The sequence below is a fragment of the Trichechus manatus genome, unplaced genomic scaffold (assembly GCF_000243295.1).
Source record: "Trichechus manatus latirostris isolate Lorelei unplaced genomic scaffold, TriManLat1.0 scaffold00218, whole genome shotgun sequence".
NCBI lineage: Eukaryota > Metazoa > Chordata > Mammalia > Sirenia > Trichechidae > Trichechus > Trichechus manatus.
The window spans coordinates 677,462-703,708 of NW_004444154.1; positions in this window are offsets into that span (position 1 = coordinate 677,462).

Here is a 26,247-nt window from a genome sequence, read left to right on the forward strand (position 1 = left end):
CTACAAGATACTGCAAAACCTCAACAACAAAAAGACAATTAACCCAATTAAAAAATGGGCAAAGGATATGAACAGGCACTTCACCAAAGAAGATATTCAGGTGGCTAACAGACACATGAATAAATGCTCATGATCATTCGCCATTAGAGAAATGCAAATATTATGGATTGAGTTGTGTCCCCAAAAAATATCTGCCAGCTAGGCTGTGTCATGATTCCCAGTGTTGTATGATTGTGTAATCTGATGTGATTTCTTTATGTGTTGTAAACTCTATCACTATGATGAGATTATATGTGAGCTCCTCATGTGTTGTAAATTCTATCACTGTGATGAGGTTATACTGACGTTGACAAGATTAGATAGTGTCTTAATGCAACCTCTTTTGAGATATAAAGGAGAGAAGCAAGCAGAGACACACAGGAACCGCATACCTCCAAGAAAGCAGTGCCTGGAGCAGAGCGCGTCCTTTGGACCTGAGGTTCCTGCGCAGAGAAGCTCCAAGACCAAGGAAAGACTGATCCATCACAAGGACCTTTCTCCAGAGCCAAAAGAGAGAGAAAGCCTTCTGGAGCTGATGCCCTGAATTTGCACTTGTAGCCTACTGGACTGTGAGAGAATAAACTTCTCTTTGTTAAAACTGCCCACTCGTGGTACTTCTGTTAGAGCAGCACTAGATGACTAAGAGAGCAAATCAAAACTATAATGAGATAATGTCTCACTCCAACAAGGCTAGCATTAATCCAAAAAACACAAAATAATAAATCTTGGAGAGGTTGTGGAGAGACTGGAACACTTATACACTGTTGCCGGGAATGTAAAATGGTACCACCACTTTGGAAATCGATTTGGTGCTTCCTTAAAAAGCTAGAAATAGAAGTACCATACGATCCAGCAATCCCACTCCTTGGAATATCTCCTAGAGAAATAAGAGCCATCACATGAATAGATATATGCACACCCATGTTCATTGCAGCACTGTTCAGGATAGCAAAAAGATGGAAACAATCTAGGTACCCGTCAGTGGATGAATGGATAAACAAATTATGGTATATTCACACAATGGAATACTATGCAATGGTAAAGAACAACGATGAAACCATGAAACATAACATGGAGTAATCTGGAAAGCATTATGTTGAGTGAGTTTAGTCAGTAACACAAGGACAAATATTGTATAAGACCACTATTATAAGAACTCAAGAAAAGGTTTAAACACAGAAGAAAACATTCTTTGACAGTTACAAGAGTGGAGAGGGATGGAGAGGGTTATTCACTAACTAGATAGTGTACAAGAATTATCTTAGGTGAAGGGAATGACAGTACACACTACAGGGTAAGTCAGCACAACTGGACTAAACCAAATCTAAGAAGTTTCCTGAATACAACGAAACACTTCGAGGGACAGAGTAGCAGGGGCGGGGGTCTGGGGACCATGCTTTCAGGGAACATCTAGGTCAATTGGCATAACAAAGTTTAGTAAGAAAATGTTCTGCATCCTACTTTGGTGAGTTGTGTCTGGGGTCTTAAAAGCTTGCAAGTTGCTATCTAAGATGTATCAAGTGGTCCCAACTACCTGCAGTAAAGGAGAATGAAGAACACCAAAGACACAAGGAAAGTATGAGCCCAAGAGACAGAAAGGGCCACATAAACCAGAGAATGCATCAGCTTGAGACCAGAACTAGATGGTGCCAGGCTACCACCAATGACTGCCCTGACAGGGAACACAACGGAAAGTCCCTCATGCAGCAGAAGAAAAGTAGGGTGCAGAATTCAAATTCTAGTAAAAAGACAAGACTTAATGGTCTGACTGAGACTGGAGGAACCCATGAAAGCACGGCCTCTGGACTCTCTGTCAACCGACAACTAAAACTATTCCCAAGTTCATCTTTTCAGACATAGACTGGACTATGGGACATAAAAATGATACTTGTGAAGAGTGTGCTTCTTCGCTCAAGTAGATACATGAGACTAAATGGGCAGCTCCTGTCTGGAGGTGAGATGAGAAGGCAGAGAAGGTCAGGAGCTGGTTGAATGAACATGGGAAATCAGGGGTGGAGAGGAGGAGTGTGCTGTCACAGTATGGGGAAAGCAATTAGGGTCACATATCAATGTATGTATAAATTTTCATATGAGAGACTAACTTGAATTGTAAACTTTCACTTAAAGCAAAGCAATAAAATTATAAAAAAGTAAAATATCTTGTTATTTTTATACCTATTACAAGCTGATCCTATAGTATTTTGGATATATTGGGTGAAATAAAATACATTATTACAATTCATTTTACCTATTTCTTTTTACCTTTTTAATATGGCTACTACAAAATTTTAAATCACCTATGTGGCTCACATTTGTGGTCACATTATATTCCTGTTGCATAGACCTGATCTGGACTGTAAAAAAAGGAGATGGACGGAAAGAATGGACATGCCAGAGTTATGCCCTATATATGTTGTTATTACGTGCTGTCGAGTCAGTTGTGGCTTGTAGTAACCCTGTGTACAACAGAACGAAACACTGACTGGTCCCGTGCCATCCTCATGATCATTGTTATGCTTGAGCCCATTGTTGCAGCCACTGTGTCAATCCATCTTGTTGAGGGTTTTCCTCTTTTTCACTGGCCCTCTACTTTACCAAGCATGATGTCCTTCTCCAGGGATTGAGCCCTCCTGATAACAAGTCCAAAGTATGTGAGACAAAGTCCTGCCATTCTCACTTCTAAGGAGCGTTCTGGCTCTACTTCTTCCAAGACAGAGTTGTTTGTTCTTTTGACTGTCCATGATATATTCAATTTTCTTCACCAACACCATAATTCAAAGGCATCTATATAATTTATCATTCAAACTAAAGTATTTTGGGTGAAAGTGGGAATTGTTGGTAATGATGCCAGAACAAGTGGCATGAATTAGCGCTGTCCTGAGTAATTGAAGATGTGAGGTCACCCTTCCAATGAACACACAAGTTTAAGAGTCCAGGGAAAGGGCAGGTGAGGACTGCAGGAGTTTTTTTTTTTTTTTTTTTTTTTTAGGGTGTTTCTTGCTTCATAAAACTTAAGTTTTATTCTGCCTGCTCTGTGTTCTTTCTACTCTGAAACAAACATATAACTTCCTATTTCTGGAAGAACTTAAGACTAAAAACCCAGGCTCCAAGAATTTCTTGGATAGCAAGAACTTATTATGAAACATTTGGGTATTTTAAACCTAAGAGCATCAGAAACATACAAATTACATTTCCTTTAAAACACACACAGGCTTAAAACTTAATGGGAAAAATACTTGGCTGGGAGTTGGCTTTGGTTTTCCAAAGCGTTAAGTGTTTTCACGCACATACACTCACACACACACATACACACTTAGAAGATACTCTTCAAACTGAAAATTGGATGCTTCTTCTGTCCAGAGAGCTAGGTTATCTAACTCTTCCTGGGTCCCTTACTTAGGGACAGAGTCCCAAAGACCTCAAAGAAGTAAGTACTTCCCCTAATCTGAAATTTTGGGAGAGAGCCAAAAGGACTGTGAAATGTAAGAAATGTGGTCATTTGTAGCATCTCCCCTTAACAGAGGTATGGAACCTGGGTATGTTGATCTCTCCAGGGAGATGGGAGAGGCAGAGAAAGTGAGTATTCTTAACAGCCAACCTCTGCCTTTCTCTAGAGCTATGAGGAAACTCAAAGGAATTGGTCTTGAAATCTCTCCTCAGACCACTCTGCTGGTCCTGAATTTTCCTCTGATTATTTGTTTTAAGTCTACATTCCCAGTGATACTTAAGTCCTATGCCCACGTGACAAGTCAGCAGCCTGAATGACATATTCAGCAACTATTGTTATTTTTTCCTTTTTGTTTTTCGACATGCTGATTCCTCTGCCCAAAATATCCCATCCTTACACACTTTTTCCAGCTGGCTACTCTCCTTGCCTTTTGAGATTTAGCTCAGATATTTTTCTCCCTCAAAAAGCCTTTCCTGATCCTCTCAGAAGGGATAAATTCCTCCCTTCTTTGGCTTCATAAAGCATTTATCAGAACACTTTATCATAAAGGACTGTGGTTATTGATTTCCTCATCCATCTCCTCACTCCCCCTGAGCTCCTTCAGGGTATGAAGGACCTGTGTCCCCCTCGTCTCAGTATCTCCAGTGTCTTGCATGTCATAGCTGCTTCCTATGCTGTCATATTCTTAGAGACCTATTAGCCACCGGAAAATCATTTTGACATGTAACATTTCATGTAAGCTGACAAAAACCTGAAGAGGTTGGCCAACAGCTAGTAAATTCACATTTTATTCAGGAAGATGTTGACACGCTGAAGGGACAAGTGACTTTTCCAACTTCACAGAGCTCTGGAGGCAAGAGGAGAGCCCAGTATTTGCTCCAGGGACTGGGAATCTTTCTTTTTGTTTTTTTGTACTCAGCTTGCCTGTTTTGTTGAATTAAAACACAGACACATCATGCCACAGACAAATGATAAACGCACTTTGAATTTTGGATCTGATATTAGTTACAAAAAGGATTTTGGCTGAAGTGAAGCTTGCCTGCTTGGAGGAAGTATGTGAAAGATAGCAAGACTTAACAAAAAGGTCTCAGGGAAGGTAGGTATCGCATGTTTATAACACGTTTATAACGTATTAGCAGGGGTTCTGAACTCGAGGTTCAAGGTCTGTGGGTGGCACACATGGGGTCCACCAACCCCCTAAAGTTTTTTTTACAAAATCTTGTGTCTATGTGAGTATTTTTCTGGGGGAAGGATGTAAAGCTTCATTACATTCTCAAAGGGACTCATGACTCCATGAAGTTAGGGTGAGAATATGGAGGCCTTGTTCCACCCTTGGGCAGAGGGAATATTTTGCAGTGCCTTGGGGATCTAGCTATTGCCTTGTGGTCTAATTTCCTCTGGCAGCCTATTCCCGGAGGCCAGTGGATACCCAGCTCTCCAAGAACGAGCCTGCGCTGCCTGCTGGCATCCTGTGTATTAACACTTCTGCATTGCAGCTAGCTAATCCTTCCCTTAAGCTTTTTGGCTGAGCTTCTTTGCCAGATCTGATAGGAGGATTTAACCTTTCCTTTTTCCCTCTTGGCACACACTCAATGGAATCCAAATAAAGAATTAAAGAGATGTAAAAAGGACTTTCCATTACCAAACAATTCAGTTTAAATTTCCGACCTTTCCTCTACCTTTTTATTTTCCATCTCCTCCTTTCTCCCTTCCTCAAAATTTGGGATTCAAGGCTGGCATAAAAACCCCTGGGGATATGTGGAGAGCTGGAGATGAGAAACTTGAGTGGAATTTTCCAAATTAAGGCAGCTTATTGCCCTTACTTGCCAAGTGAACAGAGGAGGCCTAGCTTTCGGGTAATGCCTGGGAGCAGGAGTACTTCCACATCTGGAAAGTTTTGGCTTTTATGGCTGGAGAAACCCATGTCTAGCTTCATAAAGCTCTTTGCATTTTTCCCAATCCACCCTTTCCTAGTTCTGAGCATTTACTCTTGCTGCTCATAGAAAATAAATTCAATGAGTCTTAAATGAGCAGCTACAGTGTCAGAAATTGTCCTGAGAACTTAGGATAACAGTAGCTAGAATTTATTGGGAGCTTACTATGTGCCAAGCATTATTTTGGCCCAACAACCCTAAGAGATAGGTCTAAATATTTTCCCCAGTTGAAAGATAGGGATACTGAAGCACAGAGAGTTAAATGCACACCCAAGTTCTCATAAACAGGATGTAGAAGAACCAGAATGAAAATGCAGGCAATCTAGCTCAGAATTCAGAGAAGAGTAACTATAGTGGAAAGGGAGCTTAGCATAGGGTCTGGAACATACAAAAGAATCAATAAATGTTAACTGTGATAAAGAGGAGATGAGAAGAGAGAGTCAGAAAAAGAAAACTAATGTATCTAATAAATCTTAGTTTTAAAAATAACATTTGTTTCTTACCCTGATTATAAAATAATAATCCATGTTCATGACAACAATTTTGGGATTACTCTCCCAAAAGGCACCAGGTATGGAAGATTTTATAGGACAGTTCTTTCAAACACACTGTCGTTTTTGTTGTTATGTGCCGTTGAGTTGGTTGTGACTCATAGAGACCCTATATACAACAGAAGGAAACACTGCCTAGGCCTGTGCCATCCTCACAATCATTGTTACGCTTGAGCCCATTGTTGCAGCCACTGTGTCAATCCATCTCATCAAGGGTCCTCCTCCTTTTCACTGACTCTCTACTTTACCAAGCATGATGTCCTTCTCCAGGGACTGGTCTCTCCTGATAACATGTCCAAAGTATGTGAGATGAAATATTGTCATCCTTGCTTCTAAGGAGCAATCTGGCTGTACTTCTTCCAAGACAGATTTGTTCATTGTTTTGGCAGTCCAAGGTATAGTCAATATTCTTCTCCAACACCATAATGCAAAGACATCAATTCTTCTTTGGTCTTCTTTATTCATTGTCCAGCTTTCACATGCATATGAGGTGATTGAGTCATGGCTTCGGTCAGGTGAACCTTAGTCCTTAAAGCGACATCTTTGCTTTTTAACACTTTAAAGGGTTTTTTTGCAGCAGATTTGCCCAATGTAATGCATCATTTGATTTCTTGACTGCTGCTTCCATAGGCATAGATTGTGGATCCAAGTAAAACAAAATCTTTTACTACTTCAGTATTTTCTCCGTTTATCATAGTATTATTTATTGGTCCAGTTGTATTTTCGTTTTCTTTATGTTGAGGTGTAATCCATACCGAAGGCTGTTTTGTCTTTGATCTTCATCAATATGTGCTTCAAGTCCTCTTCACTTTCAGTAAGCAAGGTTGTGTCATCTGCATATTGCAGAGTGTTAATGAGTCTTCCTCCAATCCTGATGCCATGTTCTTCATATAGTCCAGCTTCTCAGATTATTTGCTCAGCATACAGATTGAATAAGTATGGTGAAAGGATATAACCCTGACATACACCTTTCTCGATTTTAAACCATGTAGTATCCCCTTGCTCTGTTCAAATGACTGACTCTGGGTCTAAGTACAGGTTCCTCATGAACACAATCAAGTGTTCTGGAATTCCCATTCTTCACAATGTTATTCATAATTTGTTATGATTCACACAGTTGAATGCCTTTCTATAGTCAATAAAACACAGGTAAACATCTTTCTGGTATTCTCTGCTTTCAGCCAGGATCTATCTGACGTCAGCAATGATATCCCATGTTACATGTCTTCTTCTGAAACTGGCTTGAATTTCTGGCAGTTCCCTGCCAATGTACTGCTGCAACTGCTTTTGAATGATCTTCAGCAAAATTTTAATTGTGTGTGATATTAATTATATTGTTTGATAATTTTCACATTCTGTTGGATCACTTTCTTTGGAATAGGTACAAATATGTATCTCTTCCAGTCAGTTGGCCAGGTAGCTATCTTACAAATTTCTTGGCATAGACTAGTGAGCATCTTCAGTGTTATATCTGTTGAAACACGTCAATTAGTATTCTGTCAATTCCTGGAGCCTTGTTTTTTGCCAGTGCCTTCAGTGCTACTTGGACTTCTTCCTTCAGTACCATCAATTTGTGATCATATGCTACCTCCTGAAACAGCTGAATGTCGGCCAATTCTTTTTGGTACAGTGACTGTATTCCTTCCATCTTTTTTTAGATGTTTCCTGCATCGTTCAATATTTTTCCCACAGAATTCTTCAATATTGCAGCTCAAGGCTTGAATTTTTTCTCCTGTTCTTTCAGCTTGAGAAATACTGAGCATGTTCTTCTCTTTTGGTTTTCTATCTCCAGATCTTTGCCCATTTTATTATAATACTTTCCTTTGTCTTCTCCAGCCTCTCTTTGAAATCTTCTGTACAGCTCTTTTACTTCATCATTTCCTCCTTTTGCTTTAGCTACTCTGTGTTCAAGAGCAAGTTTCAGAATTACTTCTGATAACCATTTTGTTTTTTACCAGGAAAAGTTAACTCTAAAAGAGATCTAGAGTTTGGATGAAAATATTTAATATCCTTTATAAAAGTAATAGCTAATATTTGTTAAGTGTTTACCAAATGTCAGTTGCTCTTCTAAGATCTTTACCTACATTAGCTCTTGTTATCCTCCCAATAGACCTATGCAGTGATTACTATTATATGTTATTTTTACAGATAAGAAAGTGGAAACACAGAGAGGTTAGGTAAATTGCCTGGGTTTTCATACAGCTAATGAGTAGCAGAGTCAGGTTTCAAGCTGGAATATCTTGTGTTCAAGAATCCATACTCTTAGCCACTTATCTACATGGCCACCTTTACATACCATGGTTTCTAGCATCTCTACTTTTGTGGTTATTCTTCCCTATGCCAATTCAGTTGGTTGGTGTAGACATATATGTCAACTTTTTTCAAGATCTAGAAATACCGGAGTGAGTTTTTTGCTAGGAGGCTTCAACAGAACTTAGAAGCAATTTATAACAAAGACTGAGGGAAATATATGAGAGATGTATAAAACACAAGGGGAAGTGATTGAATTATTCCTGCCTAGAACAAATCAATTTTACCCTGACTGTGCCCCCAAATAGGAGGCGTTTTATAACATTTCTTGAATAAATGAATGAATAGCCTGTGTAAGTAATTAGTTGTGAGTATTGAGTATATGGTAAAGACCTTGAAATATGTGGTGGGGGTTGTTTTGTTCAGTCCCCATAGTTTTCTGAGAAGGCATATTTGTTGAGTACACTTCTAAGTAGTAGACGGTATAACAAAAATTTCAACATGTGCTACTAGTTAACGGTGGTCAGGTGCTTCCCTGGTTTGCTGTCTGGGGACATTATATGTTAATTGAATATTGGGGCTAGAGCATACCTCTGTTTGTCCCCTATGATTACATTTCTAGGCAAAACCCTTCTGGACAATAAAACGTCATTTGTCTGTCAGAACTAATTCTTTTTTACCAAATGTTACTCCCCTTGAATTTGCATCTTATGTTACTATGACAGAAATAAGTAAACTCTGATGTGTCCAGAGGACAGGTCATGAGCAGCCCAACAGAGCTGGGCTGTGGGTTTGAGTCTTAACTCTTTTACTTTCCAAGTGTGTAATGTCAGTCAAGTCACTAAACTTCTTTAGAATTCTCCATACTTATTTTGCTGGCATGTGGTAGCTATTCAATAATTTATTTATTGAAGGAATGGGCAGGTTACTTTAAGGAAAAAAAAATCTTCTTTCAGGGTTGATGTAGAGAGAAATGCAAGACTGGATCTGAAAGGGCTGTGTAAGTGGTATTCTCATTTACCGTTGCAGCCAAGGAGTACACTGTGCACGGAAAGACGGAGATTCCCCTTTGCCTTGTCATTTGATACTTCTGTCAGTGTGTTCATCATCATGTCATCAGCTTTTCCAAGAATGTCTGGGTTCTGTGGGAGAAGCCTCCAAACATCAATACCCTTAGATAAAGAGCACCCTCCATTGTGAAGGAATTCTATTTGTACCCATTGAATAACTGCTAGGTAAAACCAGCCTTACTTTATAAACATTTATTTAATATTTACTATGTTTGAAGAGTTTGTGTCTTAGGAAAGATTTTGGCTGTCTCTGTCTTCTTTGAGTGTGAAATCCATCTATCGAAAGTTCCACTGAATGAATAGATGAAGAAATGTTACACTTTTTGTTCAGCTTTTCCCAGCTTGTCCAAATTCATGAGACTGATAAACCCTCAGACTAATGTGGATATTGTAGTGTTAGGACCACTGCTAGCAAAGTTCACAAATTGTTTTCATCTCCTCAACCAAATCCATTTTACTGAGATAAAAATGGTGTCTTAGTCATCTAGTACTGCTCTAACAGAAATACTGGAAGTGGACAGCTTTAACAAAGAGAAATGTATTCTCTCATAGTTTAGTAGGCTACAAGTCCAAATTCAGGGTGTCAGCTCCAGGGGAAGAGTTTCTCCATCGGCTATGGAGAAATATCAATGTCATCAATCTTCCCTTGGTCTGGAAGCATCTCAGTGCAGTCAAAGTTTCAGCTTGATTTGAACACATGCTAACTGTGTGATCTAAGGATGGTGATTTAACCATTCTAATCATTTTCACTGATGGAGTGGGTGTAACAAAACCTGTAATAATAAAAGCTGTTAGAGATGCAGGTAAATGTGTTATATAAGGAGAAAAACTCAGATGGGGAATTTGGCAGACACCCAGACCAGCACTCCTAGGACAGGCTCAAGACCTCCTGCAAGCAGATTTCTGGAAACTAATCTTGTTCCTGGAGCTCCTGCTTCTCAGCACCTTCCTTTCCATTGGCATCCTGATCCAGGGAACCTTTGTGATCTGTGCCTGTGGGATTTGTGGTTTGGAATTTTGTGGAGTACACCTCCCTAGCAGCCACAGCAAATTGTAAGAGTCTCCCCACGGCTCCTTGTTTTAACAGCTCACCGTTCTTGGCACAACCTTTGGCTGTCCTGGGTACAAGATTTCTGTGATCTCTAAATATCCTCTTTCTGAAGGTCTGGAAGGAGTCTGAGTTATCCTGCTATCATGTCCTTTCTGTGGTTTTTGACTAACAAAGCTCTAAACTGCTTGCCGTGAAGTTGATTCTGACTCATAGCCACCCTATAGGACAGAGTAGAACTGCCCTGTACAGTTTCCAAGGCTGTGATCTTTACAAAAGCAGACTGCCACATCTTTTCCCACACAGTGGCTGGTGGGTTCAAACCTCGGACCTTTTGGTTAGCAGCTGAATGTTTAACCACTGCTCCGTCAGGACTCCCAAGAAAGCTCTACATACAAGGCAGGGGGAGGGGGGAACTCAGCTGAAAGGAAAATGGCTTTATTAAGAGTCAGGCAAGAATCTGATATCCATTAATACACAGATCTCTGATAATTTTGAGTGGGAGGGGGGTAAAACGGGAATAAAGTGAGCATCTTGTTTCCTTCTAATTTAAATATCAGGACCCATAGTGTGCTTCCAGTGGCCTAGCACTGAGATTCTGGCGTACACTCACCCAACCAAGCCCATGGGGTAGAAGAGGGACGCTAACAAGGAGGGCAGCCTACTCTAGAGCTCAGGCCTTGCCCAGGTGAGTTTACTGTACTGGGAGATTGAATGCAAAGATACAGGGCAACCTAGGTTCTCACCTTTGAGGTAAGGTAGCTCTGCCCTCCAGTAAATGTAGCCCAGTGAATGCCGGGGCTCTGAACAATCAGATTAACAACACCTCCTTCTTAGAGAGGAATTCAGAAAGAAGTAGAGAGGGGTAGGCCTGGCATGAAAAATAAATTAACTTTTCAGGGAAAGTTTCAGAAGTCCCATCTATGACAACCTATTAATCACAAGGAACTCTTCAATGTATTCCCTTTTCAAACAGATGATTCACTTAAAGAAGAAATTATTGTTTAAAAAAAAAAAAAAACCTATTTTATCACAGCTGGAAAGGATCAAGAGGACATCCATGTTTTGGATGAGTGAACTAACCTCTAGAAAGAAGTGAATGATGTTATGCTAATTTTTTTTCTTTATTCCTTTTCCTCTTATGTTTTTTCCTTCTTGTCCCTCTTATAGTGTCTTTTTTCCTTTCAGCCCTAATTTATACCACATCTAGATCCAGAAAGGATTTACTCGTACAGACAAAAGACTATTAAAAGGACAATTAACTCCTAGGTACCTACTGAAGAGAAATAAGTGCATATGTCTATCTAAATAAATGTAAATAAATATACACAAATATTCACGTCAGCTTTAATCATAATAAAGAATTATAAATTTGAATAAAACTTTATTCAAACTGGAAACAATTCATATGACCATCAACAGAAGGATGGATAAACAGCTGTGATATACTGTACAGGCAGTCCCCTGGTTACGAATGAGATCCGTTCCTAACTGTGTCTTTAAGTTTAATTAGTAGGTAAGTCGGAACAGGTGCATACAATTCTTAGTGAGCCTTACAGTACTTTAGAGCAAGAAAAGGCTCAAAGCCTTTTCAATGATTTAAAAGCTGCAAGTGCAGCAATGAAGGTGATTGTGATAAAGAATTTGTTGCGAGTAGGGGTTGTTTCAATCATTTCAAAGTGAGGGCAAATTCATTAAAGGGCAAGTACGAGTTGTCTGTAAGTTGGACATTCATAACTTGGGGACTGCCTATATTCATAAAATGGACTATGCAGCAGAAAAAAAGGATAAACTATGGGTACACAGAACAATATGAATGGTTTTTTAAAATTTTTTTATCAAATAAGTCAGACACAAAGGATTACAATCTCTATGATTCAATGTATATAAAGTTTGACAACAGGTAAAACTAATCTATGGTGATAGAAATCAGAATACTGGTTTCCTATTGGAGTTGGAAGCTATTGAGTAGGAAGTGGCACAAGATAAACTTATGGGGAAATAGAAATGTTCTATATCTTTATCTGGATGGTTGCTATAGTGGTATCTGCATGTGCAAAATCTATCAGCCTGTAGATATAAATTATAACTATTCAGTTTTTAAAAAGTTTTAAAAAGAGCAATGGAAAAGCTGAAACTATAGCAATTATGTGTGTGATTAACATACCCCAAACCTAAGTTAATAGAGTTACTGTAATTGAATATTAAATTTAAGTTTTCAGGCAATGAAATGAATCCTACTAATTTGTTGTTAATAAAATTAAAAATTTTTGATAAAATTAAAATCATTAGGAGTGAGACATTTTAGGAAAGATATTTTTTCTTTTAAAAATTAATTTACCAGGTAGTTCTTTAAATAAATAAACTAAAAAAAATTGAACAATATAATGGACAAAATATCTGAAGCAATTTAGTAGATATGTTGAGATACCTTATTATGTCCATATTTCATATTTTCTATCAATCTTTCACAAAGCCGCCACTTATGTTGAAATTCAATGAAGATATGTCTCAGAACGGAAGAAGCTAACAAGGTCTAGGCAGAGCTTCAGTTACCTAAATCCCCAGAGATAAATCTTAGACCACCATTTCAGCCAGGGCCAGATTAATGCATGTGAAGGCCCTAAACACTGATAATCTGTGGTGCCCCCACCTCTGCTTACTCATGCATTCTAATGGGATATGTGAGTTATATATACAAACATGCATTCTAATGGGATATGTGAGTTATATATACAAACATATATATATGTGTGTGTGTATGTGTGTGTGTGTTAGCTATCCATGATATGTAACTTCTTTTTAAATGCTATTATATTAGTGATTGAATGAAAAAAAAAAGTGGCATATGCCGTTTTAGCAGAATGAGATTAACTGGATTATAAAATTTTTAGTGGATGTGGGGTACTAAGACTTTTACTGTATACCACATTCTCTACAAAAAGAATATTCCACATATTCTACAACAAAGAAGATGAGTTAATGAACTTAGTTGTTTCAACAATCAATGTAAAATTCTGTTGCTCTCCTACAATGAAAAATTGACTTTCACCAATTTTACTTTAAATGGCTCGTACTTCAGTTTTGATGCTTGTTTTGTAATAATTGCTATAATTATAAATTAACAAATGAAAAGGTATCATGAAATAAATTTTAATTAACAGAAAACAAATTACTATATTTTATTTTTAGATAGATCTTTCATCTCCAACATCTTATAATTAAACACATTTCTTTCTATTCTTTGCTCTCATAAATTCTTCAATGATTTCATCACAATTGAGCTGCTGAACAATACTTCCATACATAATAGGATAATAAATCGAGTCTTTCTTGTATCATTCTTGTCTCCTGAGGATTTTTGAGTCTCTTTAAGGATGAAAATGAGGGTTCTGTTGTGCAGTTTGTGATCATTCAAGTTAGGAATATGCCTAAAGCAATTTCAACATTGGGAAGTATGCATTGTATTTTATCTTCTATTACAGAATCATGTATACATGACTAAAACTTGTCTGTCTAGGTTCTGTAATTATCAAGTTTTCATGTAAGAATGAAATTGTCACATTTCTCTGTAAAGGTTTGTATTTAAGTCATAGGGATAAGCCTGCACTAATTTCTTGGATGCCTTCATGCATTCTTCGTCACGTATATCCACATTGTTTAATAAGGAAAATCTGCTTGAAAGAACTTCATACACTTTCACCCTTCTTTTCATACAAGATTCAAGTGTGTCAGTAATGGTGTAGTATGTGGTTACATGAAATTGATCTCTGGCACTCATTGCTACTTCTGGAGCTCTTCCATCATTTACTTGTTTTTTCTAATGCTTCTAGGACTGTGAACTTCTTGATAATTAGTATTTGGCAGTATTTGTTTTCAAAATTTTCAAAATCTTCTCTAAAATATGTAAATACCCTGTTAATGAGTGGTAGAAATCTGTGCACATCTTTATATTTACTTCAAAGTCTTGGAGAGCTTGACTTGTCCGATGAAAATGCTGCAATATATTATTCCACATAACCAACATAAGTACACACCAGAAGGTCAGCAGTTTGAATCCACCAGGTGCTCCTTGGAAACTCTATGGGACAGTTCTACTATGTCGTATATGGTCGCTACGAGTTGCAATCAGCTCGACGGCAATGAGTTTTTAATGTTTGCATTTTTTTTAATGATATTTTCAGCTTCTCTTTTGGTATACCCTTTTCGAGTCTGATCTTCAGCAATATTTTCTAAGGCATCTAGAATCTCAGTGTACGAGTCCAGGATTGTGCTCGTTGTTACAGCATGCGCTTCTCAACGTGTATAAATACTCAGACATAACCTAAATATGTCCCATGAAACACACAATAAAAAACAAAACTCACTTGATAAGTAAATTAAAACTTTTCATGTTCGATAAAAATATTAATATTCCCAGTATTTTTTGAATGCTTGCTATGTTGGTATTAAATTATTATCTATGTTAGATTAAATGTATGCTAGATTGTGTCAGTGTATAATTATAAAGTTATAATTATAAATATTATTGTTTACAAAATTTAGGGCATAAATATACACAAATACTATCCAGTTAAAAGGTAACTTGATTGAATTCATTTCAAAGGTAGACTTTTTCAAGTTCCTCACTTTTGTGCCTCATCTGGAACTGGAGTTTCCATTGGTTGTTTACTAGCATGTGTGCAAGAGCATACTCTTGTGTTTGTATCATGGCAAAGAGCATTGCTAGCCCTCCTGGCTGGAGTTGCTGGATCAGCAGACGTGGATGTACCAGACTATTCTCTCAAAATGGATCAGAGACTTGTTATTTATTAATATAATAGGTCCTTGCAGAGTAACCGCTCACGTTGGATCCAGTTGCATATTGGGTGAATATAGCAGAGTTATACTCAGCAGCCCACCCCCACCTCCTGTTTATTGGAAAGAAATAATATACTCCCAAGAGACCTGCCGAGATAAGGAGTTTCAATTACAGGGGAGGGAACTGTAGGAGACAGATGTCAACGAAGGTGCTGAAGCAGTAGGGGCCTCATAGCTTAAACAACCTTGCCGGTGGGCAACATCATGACCCTGTGTGAACTTTATTTCTATCCAGCACATTCTTATGCCCTGGAGCTGGTATCGGTTTCATTTAGTGCCCTGCCAGTTCCCTTCTACTGCAGTGATCACTTTTCCTTGTGTTCCGACTGCTTGGCATCTACGGGTTTTTGCTTTGGACTGCTGGTGCTGCTGTTTTATTGATACCCCAAACAAGTGCTTGATTGTTGGGTAATCCACCCCTGATCTGAACCGTAACATACATGTACACACAAATCACCTGAGGATCTTGTTAAAATGCAGACTCTGATTCTGCAGGCCAGGGGTGGGGATGAGATTCTAAGTTTCTACCAAAACCCCGGCTCATGCTGTTTCTGCTGGAACAAGGACCAGACTTTGAGTAAGAAGGGTTTAGATCACTTAGAAAGTGTTTATCCCATGGCTTCAAACTGCTTTGTTCTGGTTTGAACTCCTGCTAACAATATGCATTTCCACCCCAGATATACTGAATCAGAATCTATAGTTTAAAAAGATCTCCAGGTGATTCTTAGGAATAATAAATTTTGAGAATCACTGCTCTACTAGTGATTCTCAGAACTGGTCCCTAACCAGCAGCATTAGCATTGCCGGGAACTTGTTAGAAATGCAAATTCTCAGCAGGGGTTTGAACCAGAGGAACTGGTTCAAAGCCATGGTTTATCCACCATTTGTATCAGAGAAACACCCAGAATGTTTGTTTAAAAAGCAGATTTCTGGGCTCCCCTTCCATAGGAAGTGGAACCAAAGAGGCTGCTTTTGTTTTTGTTTTAAATTCCAAGATGATTCTGGAGCATATTAAAATTTTGGAACCACTAACTTACTGAAATGGAATTATGGCATGCCTCTTAGACTATGATTCTCAGTACAGGTGTTTCAGCCAATTTCACACATTAAGATAAAGGAAGGAAAGGGAAAAAAACATTTTCAATGTGTCATATACAGGCAGTCCCTGGCTTACAAACATCTGACTTACTGACAACTTGTACTTGCCCTTTAATATTATGTAAATTTACTCTCACTTTGAAACAATTGAACCAACCCCTACTCAACAAATACTTCATCATAATCACCTTCACTTGCTTGATGTGCAGCTTTTAAATCATTGAAAAGGCTTCAAGCCTTTTCTTGCACTAAAGCACTGTAAGGCCAAATAAGAACCATCTGAACCTGTTCCAATTTACCTACAAATTCTTAAAGACACACTTAGAAGCGGATCTTGTTTGTAACCCGGGAACTGCCTGTATATGTTAATCACTATTAGACAAACAATTTATCCTAGCTCATTTAATCCTCATGATTATCCTGTGAGGGTGGGATTTTTGTCAATATTTTAGAATTAAAATAACAGATAATCATTATCAAACACCTATTATGTACTAGACATTGTGCTATGTACTTTAAAACACCATCTTGCAGAGTCGTCCAATGAGAGAGGCTACTCCATTTTTGGAGTAGTTGATGAAATGAAACCTTCGAGAAGCTAAATAACCCTAGAGTCTGTCTGACTTTAGAGCTCAAGTCCCAACCACTACCCATAGGGCCTTTCTAAAGTGATAGTTCACAGGAAACTCCAAGGCCAGGATCCAACTAGATCTTGTTTGTTTGCTTGTTTTTTTGCTTCAGCTATGACAATTTGATCAATTGGCACAGCTTATTTTCTCTTCATTTTACTGTTAATAGTTTATCCATCAATTACTTTTTTTTGAGGAATATTAATGGAAAAACTCAGAGATTCATACTATAATTGTTAACATATGCATAGTAGTTTACAGAGTGTGTGCAAAATACATAGGCTGATTTGATCCCCCAAACCACACTGAAGTATGCTCATCTTATGGACGAAGAAGCCAACTGTCAAGAACATGTAATTGATTCAGACCCTAAACTTCTCACTCTGAATCTTGTCAGCTTCCACTATGCCAATTGGCTAAGGGAGGAGAGAGCAGAAAAGTAACATGGGAAGGCAGGGGCAGCAATCCACCAGTAGTCAGACACATGAGTTTTAATCCTGGCCTTGTCACTAGCTGAATGCAATTCTAGGCATTGATTTCTCTCTTTGGGTCTTAAATTTTAAATCCTCAAATGAGGGTTCAGAATAGACCAGTTATTTTCAAATGTTGTTCATTTTTATCAAAACCTTTTCTTTAAAAGAAATCTGACAACAGACCACTAAATCATAAAGAAAATCTTACAACAGACTCTAAAGGCTTGGAACCCCCGGAGCCCCACTCCTTCCATTCTCGGGGTGAGGGGTCTGCATTGTTTTGTTCACTGAGTGCGTAGAAGAGTGCCTGACAGATAAGAGATATTCATTAAATGCTTACTGAATGAAGAGACTCCTTTATGGACTCCTTGGAGCTCCATGGAGCACAGTACTGAAATGATTGGATCAACAGGTCTCAAGCTCTCCTGTGGTTCTAAGAGGCCACATTTCTGAGAAACAAAATCTTCTCACAAGAAGTAGCTCAGACTAAAAGCAGTGATTTCTCTGAATGTCCTTCATATACAGGGGCCTCGGGTGTTTCCGGATAGAGGCATTTTCACAAGTACTGAATTCTGCAGTACGTTTTTTCACAGCATCCTGTATCATACGCTTAAGGATTAGACTTTTTTCCTAAGTTCTTTCTCAAGAAAATACCTACTGAATAAAAAATAAATAAACAGGCAAACAAACCATCAAAATATTGTATTTACTTAGTGACTTTTTTTTTTTTTTAATGCTTTCCTTGCTGTGAACTCTGTACTCAAATCCTCTCACAACTCTTCTGAAAGCGTCCTGAATTCTCAGGAAGTTAGTTTTTATTTGCTTGCTGTCTACATATCTAAGCCACACCACAGTTGAGACTTTATTTCTTTCATTTCTGGATTACTTTTTTTTAAACTTTTTATTACGGAAATTTCAAAGGTACACACAGAAGTGGAAAGAATAGTATAATGAATTCTCATATACACACGGACTCAACAGTTGCCAAGTGTATTATTTTCCTAGGGCTACCTTGATATAATATGTGGCTTTAAACAACAGACATTTACACAGTTCTGAAGGTTGGGAGTCTGAGATCAGGGTGTTAGCTGAGTTGATTCCTTCTGAGGCTTTGAAGAGAACCTATCCCGTACTTCTTTTCAGGCAGCTCTAGACATTCGTTGGCTTGCAGTTGCAGTGTTACATGGCGTCCTTCCTCTGTCTCCTTGTGTTTTTTCTCCTCTTTTACAGGATGCCACTTATATTGGAGTAGGACCCACCATACTTTAGTATGATCTCATATTGACTTTACTGATAACATCTTCAAAGACCCTATTTCCAAACAAGCTCACATTCAGAGGTAACTGAGGTTAGGACTTCAACATAAATTTTTTGGGGGACACGATTCAATTCATAGCACCAAGAATTTGCCACCATTATTTTATATATCCTCATTTTTCCTTTTTCTTCTCCTTTGTGAAGTCTCTCGAAGAAAATTCAGACACCATGCCATTTCACCCCCACATCAGCATACTGTCAGATTTTTGTTTTTCTTTTTGTGAGGGCTGGAAGAAAAACTTCTCATAAGCTTTGGATAGGAAAGTAAATGTAGATCACTTAGAATTATGTATTTAAAAGGGCTCAGTTATTTAATCAGAAAAAAATTAAAGAGTAGTTGCTCACATTTATCAAAATCTTGCTATATGCCCAGTGCTGTGCAAAGAAAACTGCATTTTCTTATTTCACACCTGTAACTATCTCCTAAGGTAGGACTACTGCTCTCCCTATTTTCCAAATGAAAGAACTGAGCCAAAAAAATGACACGACACATGCTGGCATGCAGGCTCCGTCCCAGAGCTTATGCTCTACACACTCTGCAATATTGCTGCCTGGGATTTAGTCTATGCTTAGTGTATACAGCTTTCTTTTATTCTCTTTTAGAATTGCAGCATGTGCTAAAAGGACCTTAGCAATTGTCTGAGGCAATAATGCTCACCCCCGGCTCTCTGTTTGAATTACCTGATGCCCAAGAACTTTCTCAGACCAATTAAACCAAAATCTTCATTTTTGTTTTTTTGAGTTTTTTTTAAATTGTGCTTTAAGTGGAAGTTTACAGCTTGTTAGTTTCTCATACAAAAATTTATATACACATTGTTATGTGACCCTAGTTGCTATCCCTATACTGTGACAGCACATTCCTTCTTTCCACTCCTGATTTCCTGTGTCCGTTCAACGAGCTCCTGATGCTCTCTGCTTTCTCATCTCACCTCCGGAAGGGAGTTGCCATTTAGTCTCTGTATCTACTTGACCTAAGGTCACTCTTCACAAGTATTATTTTATGTCTTATAGTCCAGTCTAATCTTTGTCTGAAGAGTTGGCTTTAGGAATGGTTTTAGTTCTAGGTTAACAGACAGTCCAAGGGCCATGTCTTCTGGGGTCCCTCCAGTCTCAGACAATTAAGCCTGATCTTTTTACTAGAATTTGAGTTCTGCACCCTACTTTTCTCCTGCTCTGTCGGAGAGTCTCTATTGTGTTCCCTGTTAGGAGGGTCATTGGTGGTAGCTGGGCACCATCTAGTTCTTCTGGTCTCAGGCTGATGGAGTCTCTGGTTTATATGACCCTTTTTGCCTCTTGGGCTAATATTTTCCTAGTGCCTTTGGTGTTCTTCATTCTTCTTTACTCCAGGCAAGTTGGGAGCAATTGATGGCTGCTCACTAGCTTTTAAGACCCAGATGCCACTCACCAAAGTGGGATGTATAACATTTTCTTATTAAACTTTGTTATGCCAATTGACCTAGATGTCTCCAGAAACCGTGGTTAAATCAGAATCTTTGGAGGAAGTTCCATGGAATTTTTAGAAGCTCCCCAGGCAATAGCCAAGGTTGAGAACCATCAATCTATTCTAGGGAAAACTCTTCATATCAAGATGAGATTAAACCCTATTGAAATAAAGAGATTAGTCAATATCTTATAGCTCATTCCTGGCAGATCTTGTTCAGAGCCCAGGTATTAGGAAGTGAGGTGTTCTATTTTGCTTCCTTTGTTTTACTGCATAGACAGGAAACACAGAGAATATTTTTCAGGTTATTTTTAAGAACACATCCTTTTATCTACTTTCAGAGACTTAATTCAGTCTAGTATGACCCCTAAATCCTTGTTGGTCAAGCTATTTATTTTGCTCCCTGCCGCATGTACAGCCCTCACCCGGCCCTCTATGCAGAGGATGATGGTAGTTAAGCGCCTCATTTTTCTTTAGAATTTTGTAATGTAATGCTTGACCATGTGGGGTTACCTTATTTTTCATCAGGGTTGCAGTGGAAATCTTTGGGATATGATAGAACTCTTTGGTTTAGTCCCTTTATCTACATTTTATAAGGAACATGGTTAAAATAAAGTTGATCTGGAAGAGTGTTTTAAAAATTGTTGACTGTTACATACGAATGTGTCGTGAAATCAATTTGTGAGTCATGACCAGCATCAAAATAAATAGAATAGAAAACCTGAGATTTTATAATAGATAATAAGTGATAGATATGTGGATGTGGTATATGTACGTAAAACCTGCAAAAGTTGGAATCTGTGTAAGGCAGAAAGCTGTCAGGGAAGGAAAACTCAAATACTTTCCACTAAAATAAGCAATAGAAAAATGGTAAGACTGCACCCTGTCAGAGGCAGAAAACTTGTGATACCTGGAAAAACAAGGCAGTCCCGTCAAATTCTGGCTCTCACAAATTTCACTGTATATATATATAAATAAATTACACACAAATATATATGGAGTCCCTGGGTGGCGCAAATGGTTAAGTGCTCAACTACTAGCCAAAAAGTTGGTGGTTTGAACCCTCCTAGAGGCTCCTCTAAAGACAGGCCTGGCAATCTATTTCTGAAAGGTCACAGCCTTGAAAATCCTATGCAGCAGTTCTACTCTGCACACATGGGGTTGCCCTGAGAATTGACCCGAAGGCAACCAACATCTATATCTGTATCTGTATCTATATCTATCTCTCTCTCTCTCTATCTCTCTATCTATCTCTCATTGTCCAGTAGTCCTGGTGGTACAGTGGCTAAGAGCTTGGCTGCTAACCAAAGGTCGGCAGTTCGAATCCACCAGCTGCTCCTTAAAAACCTTGTAGGGCAGATCTACTCTGTCTTATAGGATCACTCTGAGTCAGAACAGACTTGACAGCAATGGGTTTGGTTTGGTTTTATAGTTGTCCCTAAATATAAACATTAATGTAAATACATATGAGAGTTGATTTTTACTACTTGGTAATACAACATCATCTACAAAAGAATTAGATTTTTTCTAAGTAACTCCAGAACACAGAAGTGGGAGAATTAAGACACTAGGAAAAATGATGGAAACCATAGGATACAAGATTTTGGTGCATCTAATACAAATTTGCAGAGAACTGGGTTGCCTTACATAGCAGTGGGCTCCTTGTCTCAGTTTGCATCATGCAAACATATCTCTAGGTGATTATTTGCCAGTGTTGTTAGGCTGGGTTGAAGATGTGAGGCTACAGCTAAGATGCTTTGCAATTCTCTGTAGTCTGTGAGCAAATATCACTCGTAAAGAGCCAGAGGTAAGAGCGTTGTGTATCCATTTGATGATTCAAGCAATTAGTTAAGTATGGCTGGAACATAGATTGTGAGATGTAGTTAAGTAGGAGTGTGCTCATGAAAGGCCTTTTAAAGTTAATGGAAAAATGTTTGGATTCTATCATGAGGGCAGTGGTACACTATTAAAGGTTTTAAAATCTGGGCAATGGTCTGATCAGATTTGTATTTGCAAAGTCCAGCTAGAGGGAGGTGGTTTGGGTGATGGTTGCTGTGGTCCAGGTGAGAGTTGAGTAATGGTTTGAGCAAGGGATGAAGCATGAACAGATTCAAGGGATATTCAAGAGATAGACTCAGGAAGACTTGTGGCTCAATTGGACATAGAGAGCAGTAAAGAGAAGCCCAGGCTCTGGAGTCTGACTGATAAAGCTCTGCATCCTTCCTCATGCCACTTTAGAGTTATGTGACTTCAGTCAAGTAAAGCTCCAGATCCTTCACCTGTAAAATGGGAATAACATCACTTACCTCACAGAGGTGATATATGATTTTAATAGAATAACTTATGTATGTGCTCAAGGGCTATTTTTAATAATATAGAATAGGAATTGTATATAATTTTCTTTCCAGTTTGTGGGATCAGCCATTCTCAGAAAAACCTTCCACCATTTTTTATAATGTTCCCAGTTAAAGATATGGACATGGATAGAAAGAGAAAGGTGAGCCACAGTGCCTAGGAAGGACAAAACCATGTGAGCAGGTTCCTTTAAGAATTCTGTCTTAACAAAGCTGGACTTTGTCTAGGTGTTCTAAACATTACGCAAAAATCAAATACAGAAATCAGGATCTCATTAAAATTTACTCCTTTCTTTTGGCTTTATTTGTGTCTTACTGTCATACACAGGTTTAAATCCCAAATGTTAAGACAAACTAATTTTAAACTTCAAAAAATGAGGAATTGAAGCACTGTTTAGCTTGAAGCCACAACAAAATCTGCCGGTTTCAAATGTTTCATTTAGAGAGAGGATTTTCTCCCCTATTGTTCTCTATACCAAAGCTTCAGCTGACACCCTCTAGCAAAAATAAGTAAAACAAAATACAAATTCCTGTAAATAGTATTTGGTAAAAATTTTAAGTAAAATGTTCATAGACAGTGACCTCAAGGCACCAAAGAAATGGATGGATTTGTTACCTGTTTAAACATTTTTTTGTTGGTAGAAAATTAGCATATTCTTTCAATATTCATCATCTTTATATCATCAAAAGGTATGGTGAGAAACCTCCATAAGTTCACATCTGAATGATCATTGTATATAGAAAAAAGGACAGTAGGAGCTGTTTCAATTCTGGCCTCCTTTTTGCATCTCCACTGTCATGGCCTTAGTCATCTGTTTCAGAACTATTGTCACAGCCTTCTAACTGATGCTGCTGCTAGATCCTGGCTTCTGCAATCCATCTTCTATATTCATGAATGCACCTACTGAAATGAAAGTTGTCTCAAATCACTATCCAGGTAAAAGCGCTTCTTGACAGCTTGGTATACTTATGGGTGTGCCCATGTTATATAGCACAACACATCAAACCCTTCACATCTGGATCTAACCAACCACCTTTGCCAATGTCTTTCCCAAACATTGTGCTCTACCCACCCATGCTATGGGCTATTCTGAGTCTGATGCTACTGGGCTTCTCCTCTGGAATGTCCTTCTCTCCCCTTCTTGACTGGGAAACTCTTATTTTTAAGACCCAACTTTGATGCCCTATTTCCTGGATTTAGATCCGTTGTATTCATATTATCTTCATTGGTAAAACATTCTGTAAACAAAAGCTATGATGAGCACATTAATGATTTTAAGACATGAGTATTTTATCAATTGTAACAATATGCACTTGATTATGAAAATTTGTAGGTGAGGCATCTCTTAATTCTATAGTTAGGTTCTGAGAGTGCATTTATAGCTGGTTAGATTCCTCATAACGACTCTAAGGACACCCTTTATCTCCACCTCTGGTCTTCAGGTTGAAAACTCCTGGGTCAGATGGCTGATGCTCACACCTACTGGGCAAAAAGAGAATATAGAACCTACTCAGCTTACTGCTTGTTTTCTATCAGCAGATCTTAGCTCATTGCATTGATATACTGCAGCTGGTTTGCATGTGCTCACGAGGAGGGCTGATTGTACACGTCTCTATCTCTTTCCAACCCCACCTCCCCAAAAGTGACATCATGTTGGTAGCTTAACATGAGGTGAGGTGGGAGTATTTACACAGTAGAAATGGAAAAAAAAAATTTACACATTGAACCTTTTCCCCTGAAGAGCTGGTGGCTAAACCTTTGCCAGCATGCCACTGCTCATTGATTACTTCCTGCTGTCTCAAATTTGTCAAATCACCCTATTATGTAACATGCTTCTTTTTTTCATAGCACTTGTCTTAGCTGCAATCTGATGTTTGTTTCCAGAAAGAAGATTGAGATAATATGTTGTAATTAGGGGTCCTGGCACAAGATGTTCAATCCATTTAAATTATTGTTGATTATTATATAATAATTATAATATAATAATAATAATAATAATCTGATTAATGTTTTCCCTTCCATGGGACCATAAGTTCTATGAAGACAGGACCATATTTGTCATCTATCCTCAGGGCCTTTCATACTGCATGTCCCATGATGAGTGAGCAACTACTAATGAAATCACCCTTTTATGTTGCTAAAAACAGATCCCGGATCCACCCCAAGTATATTTGCTCCTCAGAGTAAGGAAGTGTAGATTTTGCATATTACCTGTGGAGGCAGTGTGGGTATGGGTCTGATTTTGGCTACCTATGATTCTGTCTACACCTCAGCATAAAGAAAACAAACATTCTTGCAACTGGACCAAGAAGAAACTTCATAATAAATGGAAAAAATATTGGTGTTGTCAAGAATTTCATTTTACTTAGATCAATAATCAACATTTAAGGAAGTAGCGGTCAAGAAATCAAATGGTATATTCCATTGGACAAATCTGCTGCAAAAGACATCTTCAAAGTGATCAAAAGCAAAGATGTCGTTTTGATAACTAAGGTGAGCTTGACCCAAGCTATGGTCTTTTCAGTTGCCTCATATGCATGTGAAAGTTGAACAATGAAAAGGAAGACAGAAAAAGAATTGACACATTTGAATTATGGTGTTGGTGAAGAATATTGAATATACCATGAACTACTAGAAGAATGAACAAATCAGTCTTGAAGGAAGCACAGTCAGAATGCTCCTTAGAAGCAAGGATGGTGAGACTTCATTTCACATACTTTGGATGTGTTATTAGGAGGGACCTGTTCCTGGAGAAGGACATCATGCTTGGTAAAGTAGAGGGTCAGTGCAAAAGAGGAACACCCTCAACGAGGTGAATAAACACAGTGGCTGCAACAATGGGCTTAAACGTAGTAACTATTGTGAGGATGGTGCAGGACTGAGCAACATTTTGTTCTGTTATACATAAGGTCTCTGTGACTTGGAACTGACTTGTTGACACCTAACAACAACATGATTCTGTCACATCAGTGGTCATAAGCATTTGTACCTGTCCTTTTGATTTAGAGAATTATTAAGATGATGACAGGTTTCCTGAGAGACCATGTAACCTTTTAAAAAATATTTAGTGAGTAGGAATAATAATCATATCTTGGGAATTCATGTGTAGAAAATAGACTTAATTAAGTACTTAACCATTCAGTATTATCTTTTCCCCTCTATGAAATAGTCTGGCTTTGATCGGGTTACTATGGTTGTCCCCAAAATGTTGTTGTCTTAAGAAAACGCATTTTTCTCTCAATTTTTTTAGTTCTGAGGATGTTACTAAAAGATAGTTATAAAGTATTTTTAGCCTTCATTTTCTCAGTTGATTCATTAGTGGAAATGTAGCTCAAGTGTGGCTTCATTAAGTCCTTTCATTGATGGGAGTACATTCACATGAAAACTCAGCCTCCCTACAATGACTTTCATCCATGACAGACATCCTGGGCACCCCGCTAGCATGCCAGGTCTTGATCTTTAATAAGAACGTCAGGGTGCTTAGCAGTCAGGCTGCACTGTGGAGGCAGCATGCGTGGATTTAAAGGTCAGTCCAGGAAAATGAAATTGTTTTATTTTTCAGTACTTTGTTTTTCTAGCAGGTGATTTGAAGTGCCTCAGATCTTACAGCACCTGGAATCCAGTGTGCAAGTTTTAATAATGCTGGCAGCCACCCATGACATTGTATTCTTAATATAAATGTATTGCTAACACTGGAGGCCCCCTGGGATTCTGGAAAGGGCATTTGGTTAGAA